Below are 27,853 nucleotides of genomic sequence, written 5' to 3'. Positions count from 1 at the left end.
TAATTTCATATTATTTCTAGTTGTCTGCCGCAGTAGCACATTAAATAGTTGCTCACCATCCTTGGAAATGGAATTTTTTGTTTTTTTAAAAAATTTGTTTCAAAAATTTCATCTAAAATGAATAAAAAATGAAAAAGTTCAGTTGAATAAAAATATTGTAATTAGGGCTGTCAAGCGATTAAAAAAATTAATTGATGTTAAAGAATCATAAAATACTATTTAAATATATTTGAATGTTTTCTACATTTTCAAATATATTGATTTCAGTTAAAACGCAGAATACAAGTGTACAGTGCTCACTTTATATTTACTTTTGATTACTAATATTTGCACTTTAAAAAACAAGAAAATAGTGTTTTTCAATTCACCCAATACAAGTACTGTCGTGCAATCTCTTATCATAAAAGTTGAACTTACAAATGTAGAATTATGTACAAAAAGTAACTGCATTCAAAATAAAACACTGTAAAACTTTAGAGCCTATAAGTCCACTCAGTCCTACTTCTTTTTCAGCCAATTGATCAAACAAGGTTTTTTACATTTGCAGGAGATAATGCTGCCCACTTCTTGTGTACAATGTCATCTGAAAGTGAGAACAGGCGTTCACATGGCACTTTTGTAGCTGGTGTCACAAAGTGTTTACTTCCCCGTTCCAAAAAACAGTTTGACCAGCTCTCTTTCCTAGCTTATCTCCATTTCCTATCCTCCTTTTTCCCAACAAAATTATTTAATAATAATAATAATAATAACTTATAGCCCTTCATAGGTACACATACAAACAAATAGGACAAGTTCCTGCTTCTAGAGTTTAGTTAAGCATGGGCAAATTTGTTTTGTCTGCTTTTGAATACTAGCACAATCATATGTAGTGTGTATGTGTCAAGCAGAAAATTTATTTGGATAATGAAGCAGAAAATAGAGCGAACAATAAATGCACACAGGTGATTCTGTGCCTCCCTCCTACTATGTCTTATGCTTGAGATGAGCTTCCCAAACATAATTATAAAACTACTTCCTTCATCATATTCAAATCTTGACACAAAACTCATTGATGTGAGAAATCTAGAGGATTGAGTGTGGGGCAGAGATTAAAAGGGGCGGGGTGGGCACTCGGAATGTATTACTGACTATCCTTCTGTTATCGTCATGCTGTCCTTTCTTCCCCACCCTCTGTGTTTATGTCCCTACCTTGTAGACTCTCTGGATTTCGGGGCAGAACTCCACCCTCTTGGTGACCCTAGCAAGTCTGTGATTTTTGCTGATCACATGGTGAAGCATATCTGCTTGTCTTCTCAGTCACATACTTTAACTGTTATGGTCTGTCCTGTTTCCATTTCTGGTGAGAAAGCGATAAAGGCTGCTGCACGTTTTCCTGAAGGAGGATCTGCAGCTGCCAATAAAATGATCTTCATCCCATAGCATTTGTTTCTGTACAATTTCTAGTGTCCTAAACAGTAACAACACTCCAAACTGCAAGCTTTAGTTGAGCAAACCTCTGTGACTAAACAGACGTGTTGCCAAAGGAAGGGGCTTCCAGTAAAACTCTTTGAATGATGAGAGATTTCATAGCCAGCTCTACAAAGAAGGTGGCAGTGGCACCCTGGTGTGGAAAGTTGTGTTACTCTTATCACCAATGGTGAAAACAGACAGTGGGATGGCGCAGAACCCAACTAGCTGTTGGTGCTGTTGCTAAAGAATAGGCCGTAGGCAGAATAGGCAGAGATAGGTGTGACAACAAGCTGGAGGGACAGGACAAAACATCTTTCTCATCAAAGGCAGTGATCAAGGCAGTGAAACAATTGGGTGGGGAAAGTGAGACAGGTCTCACTGGTGATCAGTTGCCTCTACAGGAAGAGAGGGTGGCCATCTCTTAATGGGCTATTTAGTATGTGACAGGAGGACAGCTAGTGCAGTGGAGGTAAAAAACATTTCATATATATTTAGTGTTGGCATCCAAATGGATCCCAAACTGGAAAAAGCCTCCAGTCTTTGTTCAGTTGTGCAGGGAAGCTGTAATTCAAGTCAGTTTGGATATTTTCCAGAACAGTATCCCTGATTTTAATGAGCCCCTCAAAGTATCTTTTTAGGGGAAGATCTTTTCAAAGGCATAAATGAAAGTTAGGCACCCAACTTCTATTAACTTTCAATCTGAGTAGCTATCAGAGGGGTTAGTCTGTATCCACAAAAACAATGAGGAGCCCGGTGGTACCTTAAAGACTAACAGATTTATTTGGGCAAAAGCTTTCGTGGGTAAAAACCTCACTTCTTCAGATGCATGAAGGGAAAATTACAGATACAGGCATAAATATACTGGATCTGTAATTTTCCCTCCATGCATCTGAAGAAATGGGTTTTTTACCCACGAAAGCTTATGTCCAAATAAATCTGTTAGGTTTTAAGATGCCACCGGACTCCTTGTTGTTAATGTGAGGCCTTGGCTACACTTGTAAATTAGAGCGCATTAAATCAGCCCCGGATGCCCTAACTCCTGAGGTGTCCACACTGGCAGCTGGAGCGCTCCTGGTAATCCACCTCCATGAGAAGCATAGAGCTTGCTGCGCCCTGGCTGAAACGTCCAGATGTCAGTGTGGACAACTTGTTGCATTACTGAGCTGTGATTGGCCTCCGGAAACATCCCATAATCCCTTGAAGTCAAGAGACCATTCTTGTCATTGTTTTGAACTTGGCTGCAGGCATGCAGATATCCCCTTTCAAAGCTCCGTTTCTGACAGCCAGCATGCTTATCTGCTCCGGGACAAAGCAAACCATTACTGTGGGATGCTGCTGCTGCTGAGGCAGGTGTGTGTGTGCGTGCGTGTGGGGGGGCTGATGAGGTTTCCCCCTGCTGCTGTCTGAATGTACGAGACAGCATGCTGACATACTCTCTGCCCCCCAAAACACACTGTCTCTCCCCCCACATACACACAATACATTCACTGTCACACTCCACAAGATCCCTACAAGAGGTGAACAGCAGCAAAATCACCACAAGAATTCATAGCTGTGTAATAAGGAGAATTCTTGCCTATTAGTTTCCTCAGGGCCTCTGTAGTTTCACGCATGGAGCCACAGAGCTTAATGCTATAACATCTGCCTAATGCTGTAACATTTGCCACTTCCGCCAAACTAAAATTAAAGGCACGGAGAAAAGTATCTTGGATCTGCAATGTACAGTGGCATTACGTGTTAGCAGTATAGCTCCATCTAAGCAACATGATATTTTGAAGTTTCATATGCAATTATCAAGACCATGAGTCACAATGATTCCTGAGTGATACAACCTAATACAAAAGCTCCAACAAAATCCCATGAACTGGAGAAATAGGCAAGGACATTTACATAGGTTAATGTATGCATGAGAGATGCATGCCTGTGGCAGCTAGACCAGACCCACCAAATGTACTTCTCTTGTCCCCTCTTCACTCTCTCTAGCTTTGCATTGCAGCCTCCCTACTAGCTGCTAATTCCCTAATAATCTGTTCATTGCCTCAGTATTTTCAAGTTATTTTATGTTCTCCAAGTTGTATTATTCATAGCTTGATTAGTAGCCACATTACATCCGGAACAACCAACATCCTACGTTAAACCACAAACAGCTGTTTATCCTCCACACCCTGTTAATCAAGGCAGTTTTGGTCACATTATAAATATGAGCAAAGAGCAGGTTGTAGAGGCAGACACTGGTAAGCAAAGAACAATTAATGCGAAAGCACATTTGTAGGAAAGACGCCTGACAGACAAATGCATGTGCTCAATGTTAAAAAAATACCAGCAAAACAAAAGATAAATTGAAGCTACTAAAATGAATGATGTCCAAACTCAGTGCAGTAAACCCATGCAGATAAGCTCATGCAAAGTCTGAGCAGTTCAGAAATTGTATAATTTTTGGTGGTGCCTAGAAAAGGTCCAAGTCCTACCCCCCCCGACCCTTGCCACACCTGCCGAAGGCTCTGGAAGGGAGTTTGGGTGTGGATGAGGTGCGGGCTCTGGGAGGGAGTTTGGATGTGGGGTGCGGGCTCTGGGCTTGGGCAAGGGGTTGGGGTGCGGGAGGGGGTGAGAGGTGTGGTGCGTACCTCGGGCAGCTCCCGAAAGCGACCCGCACACCTCTCTGGCAGTGACTCTTAGGTGCGGGGGGAACGGGGGTCTCTGCAGGCACCGCCCCCGCAGTTTCCATTGGCTGCAGTTCCAATGCCAGAGTCTGTGCGCTGTCCCCACCCTGGGTACTGAGACCCCCTCACCCCCAGGGGCCACAGGGACGTCCCAGCCGCTTCTGGGAGTGGCATGAGGGTGGGTAGGAAGCTGCTTTAGCCCTGCTGAGCTGCCAGTGGTGGCAGCGTAGGCCCCCGGACCCTTTTAAATTGCCTGGGGACGGCAGGCGGGGACGGGAGACGCTCTGGGGGAGGCGTGTGGGGGTGGGGGAGAGACCCAGCTCCGAATATGGGTGGAGCAGCTTCTTGAATATTCGCCACCCTGAGCAGTAGGGAAAAGGAGCAGGGCCAAACATATTCCAGATTCAGTGAAAAAACTCAGGCTGATAGACTTCAGATGAATCAGAACACAGACAGACAGACAGACCAAGCATAGATAAGGGCACAAACTGACAAAACACACTGAAACAGATAACTGAAGAGAATGACCGTCTTTTTTTCCTGATGGAACAGAACACCAACTTTCCCCAGAGGCAGCAGCTCCTTTAGTCCCTATAAACTTTTAGTGTTTTTTTCTGGAGGGAGGAAATTACCTCACTGTCAAAGTGGGACCTTCAGTGACCTTATGTTGATCCAAGTGTTTAAATACTTGTAAAGGCAAGGAACTAGAAGACACAAATACTTGAACATAATTGGAAGCAGAGGGGTGATGTGCAGCTGAAGCTGATTACTTATTTTTTTCATTCTTGTTCTTTAAAATAACATTTTTAAAAGGCATGTGTATGTCACTTTCAATGCTGGTATAAGGTGCTAGACTGAGAATCCCAGCTCAGTGGTTTACACTGCTGGAAAAAGTTCCCTCCATCACTTTCTGGGGCATCCTAGACTGCAAGATATCTTACAGTACTACGGGGGAGAAACTGTGAGAGTGCTTTCTTGGGATGCAGGGAGAGATGGGAAGTGTCCTTGTGCCATGTCTCTGGGCATGATGCAGGTGCTAAAATTGCCCTAGTGTTGGGCATGGGCTGTCTCACTGGAGTTTTCTGCAGCTTAATGCTCATGATGGCAGCCTCCACCAACTGGTGTTTGTTCGTGGCATAGAGGGGTGGTATAGAAATCTTTGGGGGTTGTATTGTCCCTCTTCATTTCACAGCTCAGCAAAGAAGACTCTTTTGGCCTAGGACCCCCTTTGAATATCAGTCAGCCTGCAGTTAATTTTTAGTCTGCTGGGGAAGAACCTATCCCAGCATTAGAACTATAGTCTAATCTTGTGTTCAGTGGCACACCCTGAACTTTCACTGAATACTGTGAGTTTGTGATGTGCAAAGCACATAGGATCATGGGGGATGGGCACAGGGATTCACTGGGAATGCACAATAAATCCACCGTTATGTCATTTACAGGAGCTCTATTGGTGTATAGAGATAAAAGGAGACGGTTTGGGTGGCTGTGAATGAATTTCTTCCTTAGAAATATCTTCTCAGATGAGGAAGCATCTTGTGTGGCTGCTGGCTGTCAGAAACACTTCCTAAGGTCAACAGTGGTGGATGCACCTTGGGGATGGATATAACCCATGGCTGCTGTGTGAAAGTCTCTATTTTAACATGTAGTGGTAGAACAAATAGAAATTTTTGTATTTTAATTTAGAAGTGACTAGAATAGGAAGAGAAGGAACTAAATTTTGGTTTAAAGACACATTCTGAACGTCTCTTACAATACCACACTAGACTGGAAGATATAAGTAAATATAATATAGTGTGATATCCTTTTACTGTACTGATTATAACTAGCTTCCAGCTATTTCCTGTGTGGAAAATCAATCTGATGTGGTATAAAGCTGCAGCATTTCCCATGCATTGATTATAAGGGAGTTGGAGCTGACAAATATTACGCTTAGATGAAGGATTGCTTAATATATCTCAGAGTGTATAACCTTTACTGGTTCTCCACTAGCTGCCCTGACCTGCAGAAGTAAAGCATCAGCAAGAGTTTACTCATGTTCATGTATAATTGTCAGAACCATTTCAGATTTTAACAAGTTAAAGCGTTCTTATGGAACAAAGACATTTTCCCTTTAAAATCCCAACTGAAGCAGTATGTTAAAAGGTGGAGGAATACAAGAAGTGAATCAATTCACTTACCTTGGTAGCAATGTGCAAACTAATGGTGATATCCAGAAGCAAATAATAATGCTACACATTGGCAAGGTGGTAACTGCATTCACCAACTTAAACAAGATTTTATCATCAAATCTACAACTTGAAGACCAATTGATGCATCTTCAGCCCAAATGTTATTTCCACGTTAATATATGGAAGTGAAAGGGGGAAATCCACCTCAAGAAAATACTAGGTATTAAATGGAATCAATGCACGAGAGTCAAGATTCATCCAAGAAGTCAACAACCTCTTATCTTTAAAGTTCACCAGAAAAGAAGATGGAAATATCTGGGACCTGTGTTAAGAATGAAGCCAGAGCATCTGCCATGGCAGCTGTGCCATTTGGCAGCTGGCGGAATATGCAAAAGGGGCTGACTGGAATACTCCCTCCATTGAACAGTACTTGGAGAGAGAAAACTTGTGGGACTTAACACAGAAGACATGCAAAAAGCAGCCTAGGATAGACAGGGATGGCAGAGCCTTGTTTGTGCCCTTCACAACATTTGACAGACTCAGATTTAGATTCAGGAATCTCTCGTAAGAGTAGGAAGGCACTCTTGCAAACTCTAAAACAGAAAGATGGGACACTCCACAGCCTCTGAACTAAAGCAATCAGAATTGAGAGGACTTCTTGTAAGGGAAAACATTGAAACACTGCGTTTATTTACACTATTATAGGACTGTCCCTGATACTTGAGGAATGGAGGGCCCTAGATACAACTACGCCCTCCTTTCCCATAGGCCCTCAGTAGAAATAGAACTTGAAGTAAGGTGTATTTTCACAATCCTGGGGCTAATATGAGGTTCCCAGTTTTAATGTTCACAATCTGACGTGGTACCAATGGTGTATTACAGTAGATCTCTGAGACATGCCAAATAATTCACATGCATTACCGCACCAGGTACCTGATTCATTGATCCACAGACAATCTTTATCTAGTTGAATTAGATCCATGTATTTGATCCAACTATAAGCACTTCAATAGGATAAAGAGAGCCTGGTGACCAATATGTCAATGTAAGGTATTTTATAATTATATTAGGACTGTCAATTAATCACAGTTAACTCAAGTGATTAACTCAAAAATTAATCACAGTTAACAAAATTAATTGCGATTAATCGCAGTTTTAATCACACTATTAATAGAATACCAATTGCAATTTATTAAATATTTTTGGATGTTTTTCTACATTTTCAAATATATTTATTTCAATTACAACAGAGAATAAAAAGTGTACAGTGCTCACTTTATATTATTACATTATATTATATTATATTTTATTACAAATATTTGCACTGTAAAAATGATAAAAGAAATAGTATTTTTCAGTTCATCTCATACAAGTACTATAGTGCCATCTATTTATCATGAAAGTTGAACTTAATGTAGATTTTTTTTGTTACATAACTGCACTCAAACAAAACAACGTGAAACTTTAGAGCCTACAAGTCTACTAGGTCCTACTTTTTGTTCAGCCAATTGCTAAGACAAACTAAGTTTGTTTACATTTACAGGAGATAATGCTGCCCACTTCTTATTTATAATGTGACCTGAAAGTTAGAAGAGGTGTTTGCATGGCACTTTTGTAGCCGGTGCTGTAAAGTATTTACTAGCCAGATATGTTAAACATTAGTATACCCCTTCATGCTGTGGCCACCATTCCAGAGGACATGCTTCCATGCTGATGACGCTTGTTACAAAAAATAATGCATTAATTAAATTTGTGACTGAACTCCTTGGGAGAGAATTGTATGTCTCCTGCTCTGTTTTACCTGCATTCTGCTGTATGTTTCATGTTATAGTAATCTTGGATGATGACCCAGCACATGTCATTCCTTTTAAGAACACTTTTACTGCAGATTTGACAAAACGCAAAGAAGGTACCAATGTGAGATTTCTAAAGATAACTACAGCACTCAACCCAAGTTTTAAGACTCTGAAATGCCAAAATCTGAGGGGAACGAGGTGTGGAGCATGCTTTCAGAAGTCTTAGAAGAGCAGCACTCCAATGCAGAAACTACAGAACCCAAACAAGAAAATCAACTTTCTACTGGTGGCGTCTGACTCAGATGATGAAAATTAACACGTGTCAGTCCGCACTGCTTTGGATCGTTATTGAGCAGAACCCGTCATGAGCGTGGATGCTTGTCTTCTGGAATGGTGGTTGAAGCATGAAGGGACATATAAATCTTTAGCTCATCTGCAACATAAATGTCTTGCAACCGCAGCTACAACAGTGCCATGCGAACACATGTTGTCACTTTCAGGTGACATTGTATACAAGGACCGGGCAGGATTATCTCCTGCAAATATAAAAAAAACTTGTTTGGCTGAGCAAGTTTGGCTGAACTAGAAGGAGGATTGAGTGGACTTGGAGGCTCTAAAGTTTTACATTGTTGTATTTTTGAATGCAGTTTTTTTTTGTACATAATTCTACATTTGTAAGTTCAATGTTCCATGATAGAGATAAAGTGAGCACTGTACATTTTGTATTCTATGTTGTAATTGAAATCAATATATTTGAAAATGTGGAAAACATCCAAAAATATTTAAATAAGTAGTATTCTATTATTATTTAACAGCACGATTAATTGTGATTAATCACAATTAATTTAATTGCTTGGCAGCCCTACATTATATACAAACACACTGCTGCTCTCCATAAAACAGATACTGTAACTGACTCAAACAAAATTAAAGGGCAATTGCTGAAAGAAGTCCCATGCAAAAGTCATGCCTTTGTGAATGTGCCTGATATAGAAATAAAATAGTGGTCAACAGCAATTATGTCCTGTGCAAACCATGATGTAGCTGCTGCTGCTAATTTGTTTTGGTTGACAGGATGCTCAAACATGGCCAAGCAGCAGACAAGTCCTTTGCCCTGAGGGGATAATGATAGCACTTAGCAGTTCCATAGCCTTTGGATTCAGGATGCTTTGGAAACATGAAGACAGGTTTCAGAGTAGCAGCCGTGTTAGTCTGTATTCGCAAAAAGAAAAGGAGGACTTGTGGCACCTTAGAGACTAACAGATTTATTTGAGCATAAGCTTTCGTGGGCTACAGCTCACTTCATCGGATGCATTTCCACTGAATGCATCCGATGAAGTGAGCTGTAGCTCATGAAAGCTTATGCTCATATAAATTTGTTAGTCTCTAAGGTGCCACAAGTCCTCCTTTTCTTTTTGGAAACATGAAGTAATTCAGCAAGGATATTTGCACTGGTGTTGAATGCTACCCGCCTGTTGGAATATTGGAAAATACACTTCAGAATAGGGATGGTCAGCCAGTTGCTCTGAGCTTCATATAGGTCATCATAGCCTTACCTGTGGTTGTCTTCTTTGGTCCGAAGAAGGTAAAGCAAAAGTCTACAGGGAAAATAGCTATTTGAAATAAAAACACAGAAACATTTGTTCTGGTAGAGAACTAAAGTGAGTGAAAATATCTGCTCATTTTATCACCTGCCTTTAACAGAGTTTAAAAACAAAAATCTCCCTCTGACTTAAGTGCTTTTGAAAGGTTCTGATTGCTAGCTGGGAAATCACCTTGGAAATGTTCTTCAATTCCATTTTGGAAGGATCTTCTATAGGGCCTGTTACAAAACCCACTGAAGTCAAAGCACATCTTTCCATGGAATTCAGTGATCTTTGGATCAAGTGCTGGTCAGGGCACTAGTTGTGGTCTTTTGAAAAGTGGGTAGGTGTCAACAGCTCATTCCAAAGAGGCTCTGTGATGGGGAGCATTCACCCTGCACTGGGCAGGGAAGTGTTAACTCGCTGTGAGCTGAGTAAGCCGTGCTCCTACTGGGCCTGCTCCAGGTGAAGCACTAGTATAAAAGGGAGCAGCCCAGCCCAGTCTGGGCTGACTGCTGAGGAGGATGGCTGGGCCTTGCTGGCTTCAGCACAGGAGCAGCTGGAACCCCTGACCATGGAAGCCGGAAATGCTAAGATCCAGACAGATGCCCACGTGCATGCGGATGCCCGAGAGGAATCAGAGTCACCGGAAACCACACATGCTGAGAACCCTGGAGACCCTGACAATGCCTCAACGGCAGCTCCAGGAGACATGGTATAATGTCTGGGGGAGGCGGGGGACTAGCTATAGTCCTGTAGGAAGGCAGCATGTTTCAGTTGGAGCCCCGCTGGCTCAGTGGCAGAACACTCTGCGACTGCTAGGTCCTGGGCCAGGGCCCCCTGTCCCTGCCATCACCCACCCCAGGTGGCGGCCCACTTCCTTGGCCACTCAGCTCCAAGAGAAGGGACAGCCATATTGATTCTGGCTACCAGGCCTGGGAGCCAGAGTGACTGCTCTGGCTGCTGGGCCTTACGGCCCTGAGAGGAGGGACAACTCCATTGGCTCTGACCAGTCTTACTGTCCTGAGGCCTAAGGCAGTCTGGCACTTATTCACGGGGTGCACTTACCCCACACTGGATGGGGTACCCCCAACCCACGACAGGCTCCAAAATAGCTATTAGATGATAATTACAGATATGGACTAGATCCAGGTTGGTTACCTAAATGACTTATGGCAATTTATCTAATTTAGACTAATTCAACCTCTCTAATAACCTATTTTGATGACTGTATTATAGTCCTTTACAATAAACGTGTTACTTTGTTTTAAACTTGTTTTGTGTTTAAATATTCTGAATTGTCATTAAACAGAACTGAAGTGAGCCACAAAACCAGTGGCTCTTCTGTTGTTTAAAGGTTGATTGTCTCTAATTTATTACTTATTATCTTCTCTATTTATCGGCTGATTGATAGAACTGGTCAGAATATTTTGGTGAAATATGTTTTAATTGAAGTATGCTGTTTTGTTGAAGCTGAAACGTTCTGTAGAGATGTATCAATTTTGACAAAGTTTGGATGGGAAGGTTTCTCATATCTCAAGAGAGAATGAGAACCCCAAATAGCAATCCTTACCATTTGATCCCCAAATGGATGTTTCTGACACAATTCCATTTAGTGAGAATACGCTAAAAGTTTTGTCTTCATGACCATGCAGAATGAGACAAATTTCAAAAAGTTGAAAGTTGCTGCAAAATGGATTTGTCTTTCTCTGGTCAGTTCTGCTCACTGACATTAATTTTGTCTTTAAGGAAGGAATGGGATAGGGAGATGCACACAGAAATAAAAGCTAAGATGATCTTGGGAGAGTCTCTAAGGTGCCACAAGTATTCCTTTTCTTTTTGCGAATACAGACTAACATGGCTGCTACTCCGAAACCTATGCTCTTAGGTGAACCAAACTTTGCATCCCCTCTCTAGCTGCATCCAGCCTGAAAAGCAGTGTGGGAGCAGGCTAAATAGAGTCAGCACATGTGGTCACACCCCTTGCGTACCATGTAGCTTCCTGTCAGGTTGCTCTTTCTGTGATGTTATGGAGGGGTCCATGGGTCATATGATTGGCCACTAAGTAGAATCATTGGCTGAACAATTTCATATGGAGAGAAGGTGGTAGTGGCCACAAATGCTAATGAGCTGTGGCATGAGCTGTAATAATACTGACAAAGCAACTGGTCCTTGGTTGCAGGAGAATGGATTTCATCCCCCACCTCCTAACCTGAGCCCATGGAATCCCCTGCATAAAGTGTGTTGACCTGGGGTTTGCACAGGGGAGAGGATTTGGGACGCAAGTACACATTCTGTATTTTTTTTGTTTTTCTTCTGAGTGGGTTAAACTGGAATATTTTGGGGCTGGGCCATGTTTATACGTACAGTGCATCATACAGCTGTGCTGCTGCAGCCGGTCTGGTGAAAATGCTCTATGATGATGGGAGAGAGCCCTTCCGTGAGTGGCAGAAGCTATGTCTGCGGGAGAAGCTCTCCTGCTGACATAGCAATGTGCCCACAAGCGCTTATGTCGGTGTAACTTATATTGCTCAGGGAGGTGGAATATTCACACCCCGAGTGACATAAGTTTTGCCAACATAGGCTATTGTGTAGCCTTAGTGACTGAAAAGCAGGAAAGAAACTCTGGTGATGTTTTGACTGGTGAGGTCAGCATTGTGACAGGTTAAAAAACAAACAGTTGAAGGAAGGTTCTTCCTTTTGATTTTCATGCATCTGAGTTTTTGTCTTAATACAAATTGCTCAGTTTTCCTCCAGGCATATACTCCTTCCTGGAATACAAATCCCATGTTTACAGATAGGGGTCATCATGACGTATAGTAATTAAAGTGTCATAGTAGTTGGGCTGCCATCTTTCTCCATCATCAAAGCAAAGTCTAAAAAACATCCAGAGGAGAAAAGGGAACTCTGTATGCAACTGTCACCCACTATCCCTACAGTGTAACCATTTACTATAATGGTCCCTTCTGACCTTAGTATCTATATACCATAACTAGAGGGTCACACGCTTTGTTGTTTCTGTAAGCCGAGCTCATTGCAAACACCAGAGGCTCTTCTGTTCCCTGCCTAACCTCATTGTGTGCCTCCTTCTCATCCCCCTCTGTTTCAGGGACTCCCTGAACCCCCCCGCCGCCCAATCTCCTTCCTCATGCCTCTGTCTCTGGGTTTCCCCCTTTTACCTCTACCCTCATACTAGGTACCCCATTCACCTCTGCTCCCCATTGTCAGGGGCTCAGTGTGTGCCCCCATATTTATTTTACCAATCCAAAATGATAATACAAGGAAAGTAGATAAATTAATGATGAGAAAACATGACAAAAATCAACTCAACAAAGCAAACAAATATGTATAGATATGTTTAATAGCAAAATGGGCTGGAAACAGGGCTCCTTTAGAGCATTTCAAAGCATTTTACAATGCTCATTTCATATGTGTTTTATCTTCACTGAAGATAAACTACACTGCACAGGTGGCATTTGTATAATGTGATAGAGGAAGGTGCTCTAAGGATGACAGTCTATTATTCAGCATGTACATAAATTGTAGGCTGAAAATCTGCCTAACTCGTTAATACACAAATTCCCCTTTCCCCAGGCAGGCTTAATTTATGCACTGGCATCTTTAAAAGAATAATTTTGCTTCATATTTATAATAAGTGTAGTTGTATGTTCACTCGGGGAACAGCTCTCATCTTTGCTCGGTGCTTTGTTCCTCCATTAGATTTGTGTTGCTATGAGTTTGCTACTGAGGAAGAAGAAAGGCTCCATGAAACTCAAACTTTTAGTTCATCCTTCTTGTTTATGTCTGAGATGGAGGAACGGAGAGAAGAAATCCTTATAAATGGTGCTTTGAGAGGTTTTGAATCAACCCTCTGATGTATCTTGCCATCAAATATGTTTTGCTTTAACAAATGGGACTTCTGGGGCACATTCTTATAAAGTAGATGTATGAATATGAAGTTTGGTTCTTGATAGGGATTGCATTAATACTGTGTGTAGAAAAGCTCTGTATTTTCTTGGGCATCCTTGCATCAACACCGTATTGATTCTGATTATATTCTCATTCCCAATAGGAGATTTTGTTAAAACTTTATTCTCCTGGCTATATTAATCATAGAATATCAAGGTTGGAAGGGACATCAGGAGGTCATCTAGTCCAACCAATCTTGGTAACGAATATGATTGTGACAAGGTTGAAGTGACTTATGCTGTTGCTGGCAAACAAGGAGTTAATAGCAACTCAGGTCCTACAGGTACTCCAGTAAGGGGCCAATATCCACAACAAATGAAGCAATAGGAAGAGATAGACTACCTGGGAGAATATGCATCTGATGAAGTGAGCTGTAGCCCATGAAAGCTTATGCTCTAATAAATTTGTTAGTCTCTAAGATGCCACAAGTACTCCTTTTCTTTTTACCTGGGAGAAGACTTTTCTCATTTCCTTACATGGGGCTATGGGGTTCGATAAGAAACCATGAATTTAGGGATAGTTTTGTGTTACATTTGGATGTTTGTTACATATGTTTTTCTTTGATCACGAGAGAAAGTTCTCGTGGGAGGAGGGGATCCAAGTGCTGGACCCCATGTTTTGTGTACAGAACTGCTGGACCATCCTACACCGATATTATAAACTAATGCAGCTTTAGCTGACAAAATTGCCATAGTTCATGATTTTTATTTTATTGTGAACTGATGTATTGCTACTGGGCTAACTGCATTTCTGACCTCTCCTGGGCTTTTTGAGTGCATCCTCTATGTTTGGGCCTCAAACCATCACCACTCTTTTGGGCTACATTTGCACTAGTGACTGTACATGTTTCCATGTGGATGTCTGTTTCAGAAACACACACACACACACACACTGTCCACATCCAAACCTCAGACACATGTGCCTGAAGGCGAGCAGAGGGCAAGTAAGCTGGCATGCCTGAGCGATGTGGGTAAGTGCATACCTTGGCCTGTGGCACAGCCCTGTACTTGTGCCAGTTTACGGGTAGGCAGGGAGAAGGGGAGCATACCAGGTCTTGAGTTTCAATAGTTCTCCACCCCCACTCCCACAATGCACTGAAACCTTTTCTGGCTGATGCTTACCCCAGCTATAAAGGTCTCTGTCCCTGTGTTCTCACTGGTAGTAGCGAGTCATGCTGACCACATCAGAACAGCTTTCCACTGTGCTCTTTACAGATCAATCCAGGTGAACATAGATCTTGCTCTGAGAGCAGCCGCCTGGCTCGCCAACCATGTCTGGCTCGCCGACCAAACCTCCCAAGACGTCTCCTGGAGCGGCAGCTACATTAATCTGTACTGGGAAATTTCATAGAATTAGGAGCAAGCAGGCATTGAGTGGACAGTGCTGGGGATGCACCAAGCACTTGCGGGTCCTGTACAGGAGAGCAAAAGACTTCAACAGTCACTCCAGGTGGCTTGTTGTACATGGCCTTTTTACCATGATCTGGGCAGGGTGCTGGCAAGGGCTGCCTCTACAGAGCTTGAAGAGGCTCACAATCCCACCTCAACCCCATCAGCCTCGTTGTCCAAGATGCTGAAGAGGGGCAGGGACCACCTTCTGAAGATGCCCCAGAAGACTTGGAGATTGAGGAGCATGTGATTCTGTGCCTCTACCCAAAGGAGGCGGTTGAGGAAGCTTCCATAATGACCTGAGGAGGACCCTGAACTGCAGAGGGAACCAGAACCCAAGGCTGGTAAATTACAAAGAACTTCCACCCTTCCTGTCAATATCCTTTCTTGCTTTGGAGCTACATTCATGAATTTAAGCCCAGCCCCTGCTGCGCTTCAACCCTTACATAGTCCCCAAGCAACACATGGTTATAAATCAATGATTTACTGATTTCTGGTACATCACTATTATGCATCTGGCAGAAGCTATAAAACAGATTAAGGACCAATCATTCTGCCCCTGTGTCTGTACTTTCCTCAGCCAGCAATCAGGCAGTACTGGTCCTGGGGCCATGTGGACTTTGGGAAGGGAGGGGGATTAAAAAGGCCTTGGCTGGGCATGGGACAGTTGAGAAAACATACAGTTGTTTGTCTAAAGTTAGTAAAAGCTATCTCTGGTCCATTGAAATAATAGAGTTTCAGTGCTTCTCCCCACACCCCACCCTGATCTTACCTTCCCCTTACAATCAGGAGCTGTGGGGGCTGGGGAGAGAATGGGGTGAAGAGGGAGTTAGAGGGGGAAGGAACACTTTAGTTGTGTAAGGAAAATTTAGTCACAGCAGTCGTTGCTCTGTCCCTGATGTCTGGCCTCTCCCCACGCTGAGACTTGCTGCAGACACTGGAGAAAATAGGGGTGGGAGAAGGATCCAGTGTGGTGGTTGGATAAACATAGTTTGGCACTGGAGAGGCAAAGGGCTTGTGGTGAAGATCTGAAACATCAGGGAACCAAAAAGTTGCAGTGCGTCTTTCTTTCCTTGTCCATTTTCCTGTTGGATGGGCAGAGGGGCAGGACCTTCTGGTGATGCCGGGGGGCGGTGGAGCGTGGGGGAGATTTTCATGGTTTGCATCTCCCTGTGCATGAAACTCTGTATGCTCTGTATGACAGTGAATGTCCAGTAAAATTGCCTCCCAGTCCAGTAGGCACATTTCAGCAAATTTCTGGTGCAGCAGAAACTCCAGTGGGGTCTTGAGGTTCAACAGCAGTGCAAAACTTCTTGGTCCAACTTTATAGTTGGTCAGACCCCTCTACTCAGCAATATGTAGAGGAGTGACCATCAGCAGAGACCTCTGTCTGGCATAGATTGCTAGATCTCCTCCACAGGACTGGAAAGCCACCTCTCTTTTCCATTCTTGAAAACTGCTATGTTCTCCAACTGTTGGCAAGCCTTTAAAGAAGAAATTGCAAACTGATAACATAGCCCCTGAAAGGAACTGCCACCCCAATTTGAGACACTATGAACACTTTTAAAAACATTAGTACATGTAACTTACCATTAGTATCCTATCCTCCTTCCTCATGGGCTGCAAAAGTTGTCTGAGAACCAAGGGTAGTCTAACAGTTGCATTCATGGAATGCTGAAAAGTATCAAATTGTGGCCTTTTACAACAAAGTTATGTGTGGGGAGTTTGTGGCCTCTTCCAAAGGAAAAAAATTATATAATGCTACCCTTGCCTTTGAATTGGCAGGACCGTTGGCTTCCAAGAAGGAAACCATTCTGGAGGAGCAGCTTCCCAGAGACAGCAACGACAGATGAAGGACCCTGGAGGATCTGCTCATTTACATGGACAGGAGGAACCAGGAGCAGTTTGAATTCCTCAGGGCATGGGAGGATCAGGCTCCTCAGCAGGAAGAGACCAGCTCATGAACCAGGAGGAACCCCTTAGGGAATGGGAATATGCCCCAATGGAGAGGCTGATAGAACTGGTAGCTCATTGAGGTCAGGGTCCACCTGATGCGTAGGCCCCTGCAGCTGTCCATAAACTGCTACCTCCTCCAGCTGTCAGCCAGGATGCAACAAAGGACCTTACCCCGAGTCACTGGCAGGAGCCTTCCACACACTCCACAGACACCAGAACCCCTCTCAGGGAGACCCCGTGAGCATCCAGGAGGGGAATGATGAGCCTGCAGGAGTCCCTAAAGCCTACGAAATGCCCAACCCACAACTCTATGCAGAGGACAAATGGGGATGCCTCCAAGAATAATTTTCCCCATTGTTTCCCCCTCGGTGTGTGTGTGTGTGTGTGGGGGGGAGGGTCGGGGGAGGAGATGAGTGCAGAAACAGTAATATTTGGGCGTTGTTCCAAGATTCAGTCTTGTTATGTTCTGTTAACATTTTTTTTTACAAATATTTCGATTACATGTTCCATATAGTACATTTTAATAAATGTTATAGTTTTCTTGACTTGGGTGTGGACCCTCCTTCCTAAGTATGATGAATGTAAGATGTTTTCACATTCAGGATTGGACCCCATGATTCACAGCATATGAATTGCCATCATGTAACTGCAGCGTGACAACACCAGACAAATACTTTTCTGTCTGGCCCACACCCACAACACACACCCAGATTAAGAAATATCTGTAATACCAAGGATACACAGGAGGGATAGGAAAAGTACATTCTTATGTGCTTACAGAAAGCACTGCTACCTCTAAAAGCAGCAGACCGCACAACACAGAAAATGGGTAGATAAACGTCTTGATAGCTTGGGTCACATGCAGAAAAACAAAACACAATCCAAGTAACAATACAGGCATCTGCCAGTACCTATTGATTAAATCGCGCCTCCTTCTCCTCCTTCTTCCAGCCTTGATCAGTTTCAAGTTTGGGATTAGTACTCCATAAAAGCCACTCTAATAGCCACATAATAGTTACCATATAACAGTTAGCGCTGCTGAGAAAGAATAGTTAAAAAACAGAATGGGTGTGCCCCCAAGCAAACGTTGATAAGAAGGATTTAGTGCTCCCAATAACAGAGGTTTGTAAACAAGTGTGAACAGTTAAGACAAGCTTACAACTTGGTCTCTACCCTCCACAGCACACACCCTGGCACAAGTTAGAGTTACCCTGTTGAAATTGGCTGTAATGTGTGAATTGTCACAGGAGAAAATGGCTAATGACCTTCGGCTACAGGGGAACAAAACCCGCACAAAGCTATGTAGCCCCACAAGTATGTGCCAGTGTTCATCATGTGCTGTACAAGGAGTGAAGGTGACCCTCAGCATGGGCAGATGTCATCTTCTGCCTCCCTGTTGTGCCAAGATGTATGCACATATGGCTTCCCTTGCCTGCTGAGAACCAGGACCAGTGCATCTGGGTGAAATCTGGCTGCCTGTAAAGGGTTTGTAAACCAGATTTGTCTTGAGCCCAGTTGTGATAGAAGCACTCCCCTTTACCCTCACAAATGTGATGGAGTGTGCAGCAGGAGAGAGTTATATAACCAGTGTTGGCCACATTGACCTCCAGACTGATCTGTAGGTAGCACCAACAAGATTTCAGCCTTCCAAATGTGCATTTCTGCCCTTACTAAGTCTGTAACTGAATTCCCTTTTTTCAGGGTCATGGATATTGGGGTATAGTTTCATGAGCCAAGTTAGGTGTTCATATTCAGGATTCCCCAAAACAACAGTTTGTTTTTGGAAACTAAAGTCTCCTGCACCAGAAGTGATGGTCCACCCATTGGTATAGCGTGGCTATACCAGCATTCACGATAGTTGTATCATGGCAGTTGAATAAATTGTCATTCACTCTCCAAGTCAACCATTTTTGACATATCAGAAAGTTCTGCCCAACATGATGCTGATCACCTACAGTGCTGCATAAACGTTTGTTCCACTGTAAGGAGCTGGAGCAGAACCAGATAATCATCCAGTTGCTCTGTCACTTCCACCCAATGTGGCTGGGGGAAGAGCTGAGCAGAAACTGCCTCAGCAAATGTGTGAAGGTGGAGGAACAGTAAAGCAGTTCCTAGAGTGTCTCCTTGTGATGCACAGAACCCTGGGATGCTGCCGTTATCTGGTAGCGCTAACATTGCATAACAGCAGCAATGTGGACTCTGCTCTATGCGTGTACACAGTGTTATACCTGTGTCCACTGCAGCATATGTGGACACTTGACATGGGTTTACAAAACATGCATAAGCATGTACATGGTCAAATGAAGTAACCAACTATGCATGCCAGTGATATAGTCTTGGAGCAGAATCATGTGATTCTCCCAGTCTCATGGATCCTGAGCTGCAATCCCCTGTGATCAACTGTGATTACCTCAGCAGGTCTGACTTCAGTGCTTGCAGTTCTGTTCCCTGCAGGAGCAATGACCGTGGTATCTAGTGACCAAACAGCCTTCTTAAAGCAAAGTATTGTTTATTTAGAACAAAAGCATTTTAGAGAAAGCAAATCTTAAAACCTATAAACCAGTCTATGTGCCTGTCTGCCTTCCCTGATTTGGGGCAAAGCCCGACTTCTTTAGATTCTCTCCAGACAGCCTCTCTCTGAGTCAGCATATCCCAACAGCTCTTGGCAACCAACCCCCCTCCTCTCCTGAGAAGATCTTTTTAACTGTTTTAGTGTCATTTTGATCTTCAGGCTCTGAGCCTCACAAAAGCAAGGCTTGCATCTCTGGTGGACAGAGTATCTAAGATCCCTGATGCTAATAGCTTTCCCCTGTTGTCTGATGGATGTATGCCAAGATGTTCTTATCCGGGGAGCCCTTGTGTTGCCTCTGTGTTTGTTCTTCTCTCAGTCCCCCATTGAATTAAATCCATACAGGCATATAAGAAACATTCCACTACCCTAATATAAATGATCCATTCTATATCAATAACGAGGTTGATTATCAGTATTCTTGGATTAATACATAGCAATTCCATGTTTGTCACAGAATTAGCTTCTAATATATACATTAAATGCTTGAAATGAAAAAAAAGAAAAGTAGCAGGTGCATTACATTTAGCAGCTTTCTTTATTTAAAAGATTGGTCTTTTATTAGTTGTTTCACTGTAAGTGTAAATTAAACACGGTGGAGAAAATGTTAAATTTGTTGTGGCATAAACCAATTACAGCTGGGAAGCTTGAAGACAGAGCAAACACTGCATGCAAAACACGCACAATACAGTCTTAAGAGGACACATCATTTGACAGTCCTACCTTTTGTATTTCCTGGTTTAACTGAAAGTAGGTCTTGTAGTGTATATTTAATGGTCTTTCTTGCTGTACATGGGAGTCCATATAAGTTAAATACACTTCTAGGCCCAGATCCTGCAACTGGATCCATGTGGTGAGAACTTTGCATGCATACATAAAAGTCAGTGGGGCTCTGCATTGGCTCAGGGGTCTGCCTTCATGGATCCAGTTGCAGGATCAAGGCTTTTAAAAGCTAACAGAGTTGCTTAACCCGCCTCCCCCCCAAAAAAAATATTGACAAAGATGGTTGATGATTTTCAAAACTCAGACAATTTTGACCAGCTCTGGCTAACATTGCACTCTCTTGGAACTGCTACATTCTATCACTGTGCAACTACACAGTTAAATAGTCTTTATGAGTCACTCTTGGGTCTCAAAAGCAATAATCTCAAGCAGAAACCTTCTTTTCTCCAAGAAAATCCATGATGAGTAAACAGCCAGATTTTTATTGCAAACACATTCAGGCAAATGCAAATAGTGCAATAAAGAGACAGGTCTCTGGAACTATATAGCTACTGCATACTGCACCACAAAGTACTTCATAAAGGCTCTCAAAGTTATTATGTATCTGCTCTTTTAAAACTTCAAAACCTGGCAAGAATATATTATTCAACAAAATTAAAGTAACAGCTTGAAAATCCCTGCTATATAGTGTGCCGTAACATAGTTCCTTACCTATTCAAAGTCCCTATTTTTTTAATCCTGTAGCGACTAATTTTCAATTGCCAGATTTTATATTAAAAAAAAAAGCACAAACCAAGATAAAATCACTCATGAACCTCTCAAGCTGAAATAGTGAAAATTAATCTATAATTTATCCGTGCTGATTAGGGTCAGCTGCTGCTTTTGTTGAAGTCAATGGTAACTGTCCCACTGATTTAAACAGAAGTAGGACTAGGTCTTTATTAAATAACAGTTGTTTTCAGTTCTGCATTTTTTACTAGATGGTGTTCATGCTTATCCTTTTGCTTCTGGAAGAATTTTTCACAGTATTACTTTTTTTAACAGTAGATGGCACTAGCAATTTCTACATGTTTATAGTTTCTGCTTTCTTTGTGCACCTAAACTCTCAGGAAAGGCCCATTGGCCGGGCTATAAATTTATATTCATTGTCACACTGGGTGCACTGTGGTATAATGGTTATACATGTTACAGATGTTATAAGCAGCCCTACTTAATACAGCTGACAGCTACATGCATGATATGCCCACCATTTATAATAGAAAATAAGAGGTCTTCTAAAAAGGACTATGAAAAAGCTAACGATTGAAAATGTAAATTTAAAAAGATTAGTCACCTAGGGCTATACAAAACCCTCGATTGCCCCAAGCAAAGGGAATCCAGATCTAGTAGGTTTAGATTTAGTGGGAGCAGAATGAAGAAGTGCCAATTCCACAGCTTTCATTTCCTTATTTCCCCACTCTGGCCCCATGGATGCCTCTCCATGTGTGTAACACAGAGTGGGCTCCTTGGACTGGAGAGGAAAGCCAGGGATAGGGGCGACAGCCTCTGTACAAGGCATTGTCCCCTCAGAAATTGGTGCAGATGCCCCAGGTAAGATGTTGACTCTCTCAGTATCATCCTACCTGGATTCCCTAGCACCATGGTTTCTAAATCAGCTGTTCAACCATAGGGGCTGGAAAGCTGTGCACAGACAATGGCCTTTGGGTTGCTATAGTCCTATAGATTTTTAATTGTTATTATAATTAATAAATTTGTTATTTTGTGTTACCATAGTGCCTAGAGCCCTGTGATGGGGTATATAAACCCCACATAAGAACTGAAGGGGTTGAAGATCACCTCTGGGCCCAAGCGATCCCACCCGTCCACACCTGGAGCACATGGTCCAGGTGGAGAAAGAGCTTAAATGGAAGCCAGACAGCTCAGAAGGGAGCTGATCAGGGAAGGAGAAGCACCAGCTTTGGGAGCTCCTGAGAAGGGAGCTTTCCTGGGCTTAGGCAGATGGACGGTGTAGTTAGTATGTTTCTCTATTACCTGTTCGCCACAGACTGCAACATTTGGTCTATAGATTGGGAGTAGGAAGTGGCCCAAGGAGGGCAGCTTTAAGGCACTCCTTGGTGCTGGACCTTTTCTAACCCTTACAGTGGCCTGGGCTGGAGCCTGCTGGGGTAGGAGGGCCTGGACTCCCCTATCAACCCCCTCTGTATTAAGGAGGGCGTAACCTGCTAACCTGTAGGTAACACTTCCATTCAGCACTGACCAACACAAGCACCTGCAAGAGTATATAAGAGACAGGAGAGGGCTCAGTGCTAGGGGATCAGAGGGAGGATTCCTGGAACAGAGCAAAGAAAGGTAGCAATTCCTTGAAGAATTATGGGATATAAAGTCTCAGCCTTTTTGATACCAAACCTGCAATGGTTTGGGGTCTCTTTCCTGCAAATATTGATGGGCACCCTTAACTGTATGTATCTGAGTCGTTCACTGAAGTCAAGTACTGACTGGAGCTCCACCTATGCCATTTCAGAGAACAGAGCTTAAAAAGCAAAGTTTACTATTTAGAGGATCAAAATGCCAAACAACCCCAAACCCTGCACTCTCATTTAAAAAATTCCATAGAGATTTTTTTTTTTAAACTGTTAATTCACTTGCTTTCAGGCTGAGAGACCTGGGTTTCCAGCGTTTAGCTAAATTATGAGCTCTTAAAAAAGCAGCCCTTGCATTGGAAATGCTGACATAACATCCACTATATTGTAATGAGGCCTGCACCTGGCTGATAAAATAACATGGTGTGTTTCTTTTCAAGAATTTTTTATTTTTGCGAGTTGTAGGAAATTGTTTAAGCTTTCTTGTCCTACTTCAATCCAGAAGAGTTCCTGAGTGCAGATTCCTTCAAAGAATGAGGGTGAGCAGGGCCAGCTCCGGGCAGTAGCGAAGGAAGCAGGTGCCTGGGGTGGCCAATAGAAAGGGGCAGTACTCTGTCCGTGATTGGGACGCACATCTGCGTCTTCGGCGACAATTCGCCGGCATGTCCTGCTGCTTCGTCTTTTTTTTTTGTTTGGTCTTTGCTGCTTGGGGCGGCAAAAAAGCTGGAGTCAGCCCCGAGGGTGACTGTGGTTTTGAGAGATGGACTGTCTCTCATACTGTAGGAATATTGTCTAGGACTTTTCAAAGGTGCCTAAGTGAATTAGATGCCTAACTTTCTTTGAATTTCAATGAGCTTGGGGTGCATAATTCCCTTAGATACCTTTGAAAATCCTAGCTGTTATCTGTTATCTGCTAGGAATTTGCTGATATTCAAAAGTAGATTTCACTGAGAACTTGGAAATGGACTGAAGTCTGGATCTGAGATATGCGTAAACAGTGATTTATTGTATGTTACAAAACTCATCAATGAATGACATGCTTAAATATGAGCAATATAGAAGGATGTTTTTTACATGTCCAGCAATGACACTTTTTCTAAGTTTCTTTGTTAACAACAATCCAATACACAGCCTGCTGTTCCATTAGCAGTGCCAGGTGTGTGTTTGTTTATTGATCATCTCTTTTCTGAAAAGTATGGCAAGGTTCAAGATCCCAAAATATAAAGAAATTCCAGCTTGTACAAGAGGCATCGGGCTGGGATACTAGTTTCTTCATTTAATAGAGATCAGTGGCATTTCTTTAAAAGCTTTAAGAAGTCTAGCCTTTTCCAGAAAGAATAGTCAGGGCAGGCCACTAAAGGAGTTTTATCCAGGAACCAATCATGGATGATCTCCCCACTGGCAGTTTAGGACATAGCTCATAGCGTGCAAGGAAGCACAGTGCAGTTCCATCGGATAGGCCCTTAGACAGCTGGAGTTCATGTCACCACTGCTCCGGGAATGCAGTCATTCTCGTGACCACTCTTTCTGTGCAGAGGGGAAGGGTATGCTGTTAAACAGGATAGTCACACTACGCGCCACTCTGGGTCCAGGCGGTGGTGTGTGCAGGGAGTGGTTTTTTGGAAGCCAGTGATGAGTGCTGCTGGTTGGAGGTATATCAGGTGTCTAGGGAAATGGCCACCCTCACTAGCCATAAGAATCGCCACAGCCCCTACCATAATCATGTACGCAACTGTGTACTTCATCTCACGCACACCTTAGTATATAGGATAGCCCCAGTTTTTCCTTCACTGCCTATGTGGGACAATATGCAATGTGATAATTTCCTTTGTTAAACAGCTGTACGCAACTGAGCCCTAAATGCAGCGATGCAAGGAGAAAGATCACCTTTTTATGGTACATGATTGTCTTTACTTGAGCTGGTATTTTTCCTTCTGAATAAATTAAAAAATCATAGCTGTAGAGAGCTCTTTCCTCTATGGGTTTACAGCAGCTGTTTCCAGTTATACTGCCATTTAATGCATATTTTATTATGAAAAACTACAAGAATGAAAATGCATCACTCACTTTGAAATTGAAGGGACTGCAAAATTACCTGGAACAAAACCTTTACAAGGGTTTACTATGCAATCTCTTTTGCTATTCTGCTATTTGATAAAAAAAAAAAGAAGAAGAAAAACCTTTTAGCAGAAAGCTTTGCTGGGAAATTCTTTGACTGGAAAATGAATTATTGACACCAAATGCTAAAGGATGGATTAGTAACCAATATCCTTAGTGAACATTTAGTGAACAAGCTAGATAAAGAAGGAAATCCCCTCTCATGTTCATTGTTACGAGTATCAGGGTGGCTTCAGGATACACATTTTTGGAGTGCAATCGAATAGGTAAGATATTATGTAATATCATCCTATTACATAAACTTTTACACTGTTCACACTTTGTTTTTTTCTCTGTGCTATATATCCTGTTTGATTTCTTGATTTAGAAGAGAATATTTACTATAAAGGATTATGGCCTGTTCTGACTGGAGTGCAGACAATGCATAGCACCACCACGGAGCATTGTATTGGAACACAAACAAGCACATACCCTGCTGGTGCCAGTCACTCAGAACATAGCTCTTGATTTTTCTGCTATTTTTGTTCTCTATCTCTGTTACATTACCAGTCAGTATGAAGAATGGAAGCCTTGTAGGCACTTTTTAATCAAGTACTGCTGAAAGAAATGGAATCCACAAACAAGCTGCCTCCTGACCAACAGGACTCTGCTCTTTTTGTATTGAGCTCTGTGTACTGGGAGAAGCTCAAAAAGAAGAACAATTCAGGATGTGCAACACAATTGACTGGGCAGGAGATGTGTCTGTGTGTGAGAGACACAAAATGGATTTTTGGGAAGAGTGTGTATGTAAAAGAGGATAAAAAAATGGACTGGAGGTGCATGTCTGTGTGAGAGAGTCTAGGCACAAAATTCAATGAGGGGTGATATATGAATGGAACTGAAAAGAAAGACTGTCATTCTGTATACTTCAACTTTATGTGTAGAAGATTCTGCCTGCCTGCTGCTGTGAGGTAGCCATCATTTTGTGTTTTAGAGCAGACACAGAATGTTAAGAGAGTGAGTCATAAGAGTTTCTCTTACACAGACTTTATATTTTTGTTTTCTTTAATATGAAAGGATTAAGTTAATCAGATTGGGGGAAAAACAAGTTTTGGCTCTTTGTGCAGTGGAAGAACATTCAGAAATCAGGCAATGGGAATGTAAAACAACAAAGGGCTTAGAAAAAAAGTGAAGAAATCCTGGTTTAAAAACAAGAAAAATAGAAATGATAAAAATGGCCACCTGGAGAAATGTGGAAGATTTTCAGTTTAATGAGAAGGGGGAAGAATATGAAGCCCGTGTTCTGTGGTTGAAACACTATTTTTATATATATACTGTTAAAACCAGGGGCAAGGGAAGATCTTAGTCTGAAGGTGGTGGGGAAAAATATTTACAGTGTTAAATGACATACGTTTTTCAGAGGCATGGAATGAGTCGTAGTATAATACTATAACAAAGGTATCTTAAAAGCAGAGATGGGGAAAGACTTGTTTCATCGAAAGAAACAAATGGAAAAAGAAAATATCTCTGAAAGAAATACAAAGAAAACCCTCCAGAATTCAAGAAAGTGCTTCTGAAAACTTTCCATGAGTAAGAAGAAAGGCCCAATCCACAAATGAAGACAGCACATCCCAGGTACCAACAAACCATCTCTGTCAATATGTCCATTATTTGGGAATTTTATGTTGATTGACTGAAACTTCAACAAACTTCAGTGCAAAAGCTTTAGTAAGGGGACTCTTACTGCTAGGGCCCTGTGTTGGGGTGCCAACACAACAGGGCAAGCCTTGAGCAGGTTAATGTGGCCAGAAGGGGGAGGAGCAGAGAGAAGATTGAGGGGATTAAAGTGCAGCCTGAAGGGGGACGAGCTGGGATAAGATTGAGGGGAACCAGGCATTGATATAGTTTAATGGCAGACGAAGGCTGGAATGGGGAGGAGCTGGGATAAGATTATAAAACAGGAAGTGAGAATAGGAAGATGCTGTAGGGAGGTCTGTAGTCACTCGCTAGTGGGAAAGGGATTTGGCTAGGGATATGAAGGAGTTCCAGGGGGATAGTAAACCCTGGTGTCCTGGCTTGGACAGGGGAGTCTGGCAAGAGGTTGAGAAAGGAGAAGTGGCTACAAGGAGCAGAGGAAGCTCTGGTGGTACAGGGATGGGGTAGGAAGGAAAGAGCCCAGGGAAACAGCAATAGGGTCTGAAACTGAGCAGACCTATGGTGCTAGTTGTAGAGTTGCTGAGCTGGAACCTGGAGTACTGGGTGGGCCTAGGTTCCCTTACAAGCCACTGGGAAAGTGGCACTGAACCTGGAGAACTGAAGTGGAAGATCAGTTGAGGCAACATGTGGGTAGCTTGTTTAGTGGGCCTTTGTTACCCTGGAAGTGGGGGGAAGGGAGACTACATAGTGACCTGGTGGGAGGGCTGAGTCATGATAAGGAAGCACCTTGAGTCTCAGAGAGTGAGAGAGAGGGGCTACAGCACAAGCAACCAATGGAAGGGGCAAAAGATAATTCCCAGACCCAGCCACAAGGAGGTGCACCTGTGGTGAGTGGAACGGCCTTCACAGGCCTTTTGAGCACAATGGCAGCACAAAGTAAATTCCTGCGAGGAAATTATTACTACCAGGACTAATTTGACTATAGGAGAACTTGTCTCATGTTCAATTACAACAGAACAGATGGCCCTAGATATTAAAGGACCTTGGTTTTGTTAAATTAATACGATAAGCTCTCTCCTGATAGTTGTATAAAACAGCACATGAGACTTTGTTCTTGTTTCTCTGGAGAAATGAATTGTCAGTAGAGAATTACTGTTTGCTAGGCTATATAGATAGTAATCCCAAAATCTTACATGTGAAGACACTGGCTGAGTTACAAGGAACATCTTATCTTTTGGAAACAAAAAGTTTGCTTAGAAATTATTTTTGGTAGCATGGTGTTGACCAGGATATTGAAAAGGAAAAGAGTCTAGATGAATTGTGTACTAGCCCCCAAATATGCCAGTATCTGCTTCATGTCTTCTGTGGTGGTGGGTCATTAAACCCTGAAAAGAGTAAGCAAATGTCCTTAGTTGAACCCAAGGCTTATTCCAGTGACCAAACATACTACACATGACTAACATTTCTAAGGCTAGC

Source organism: Lepidochelys kempii, chromosome 2, assembly GCF_965140285.1.
Source record: "Lepidochelys kempii isolate rLepKem1 chromosome 2, rLepKem1.hap1, whole genome shotgun sequence".
Taxonomy (NCBI): Eukaryota; Metazoa; Chordata; order Testudines; family Cheloniidae; genus Lepidochelys; species Lepidochelys kempii.
This window is presented reverse-complemented; position numbering follows the sequence as displayed.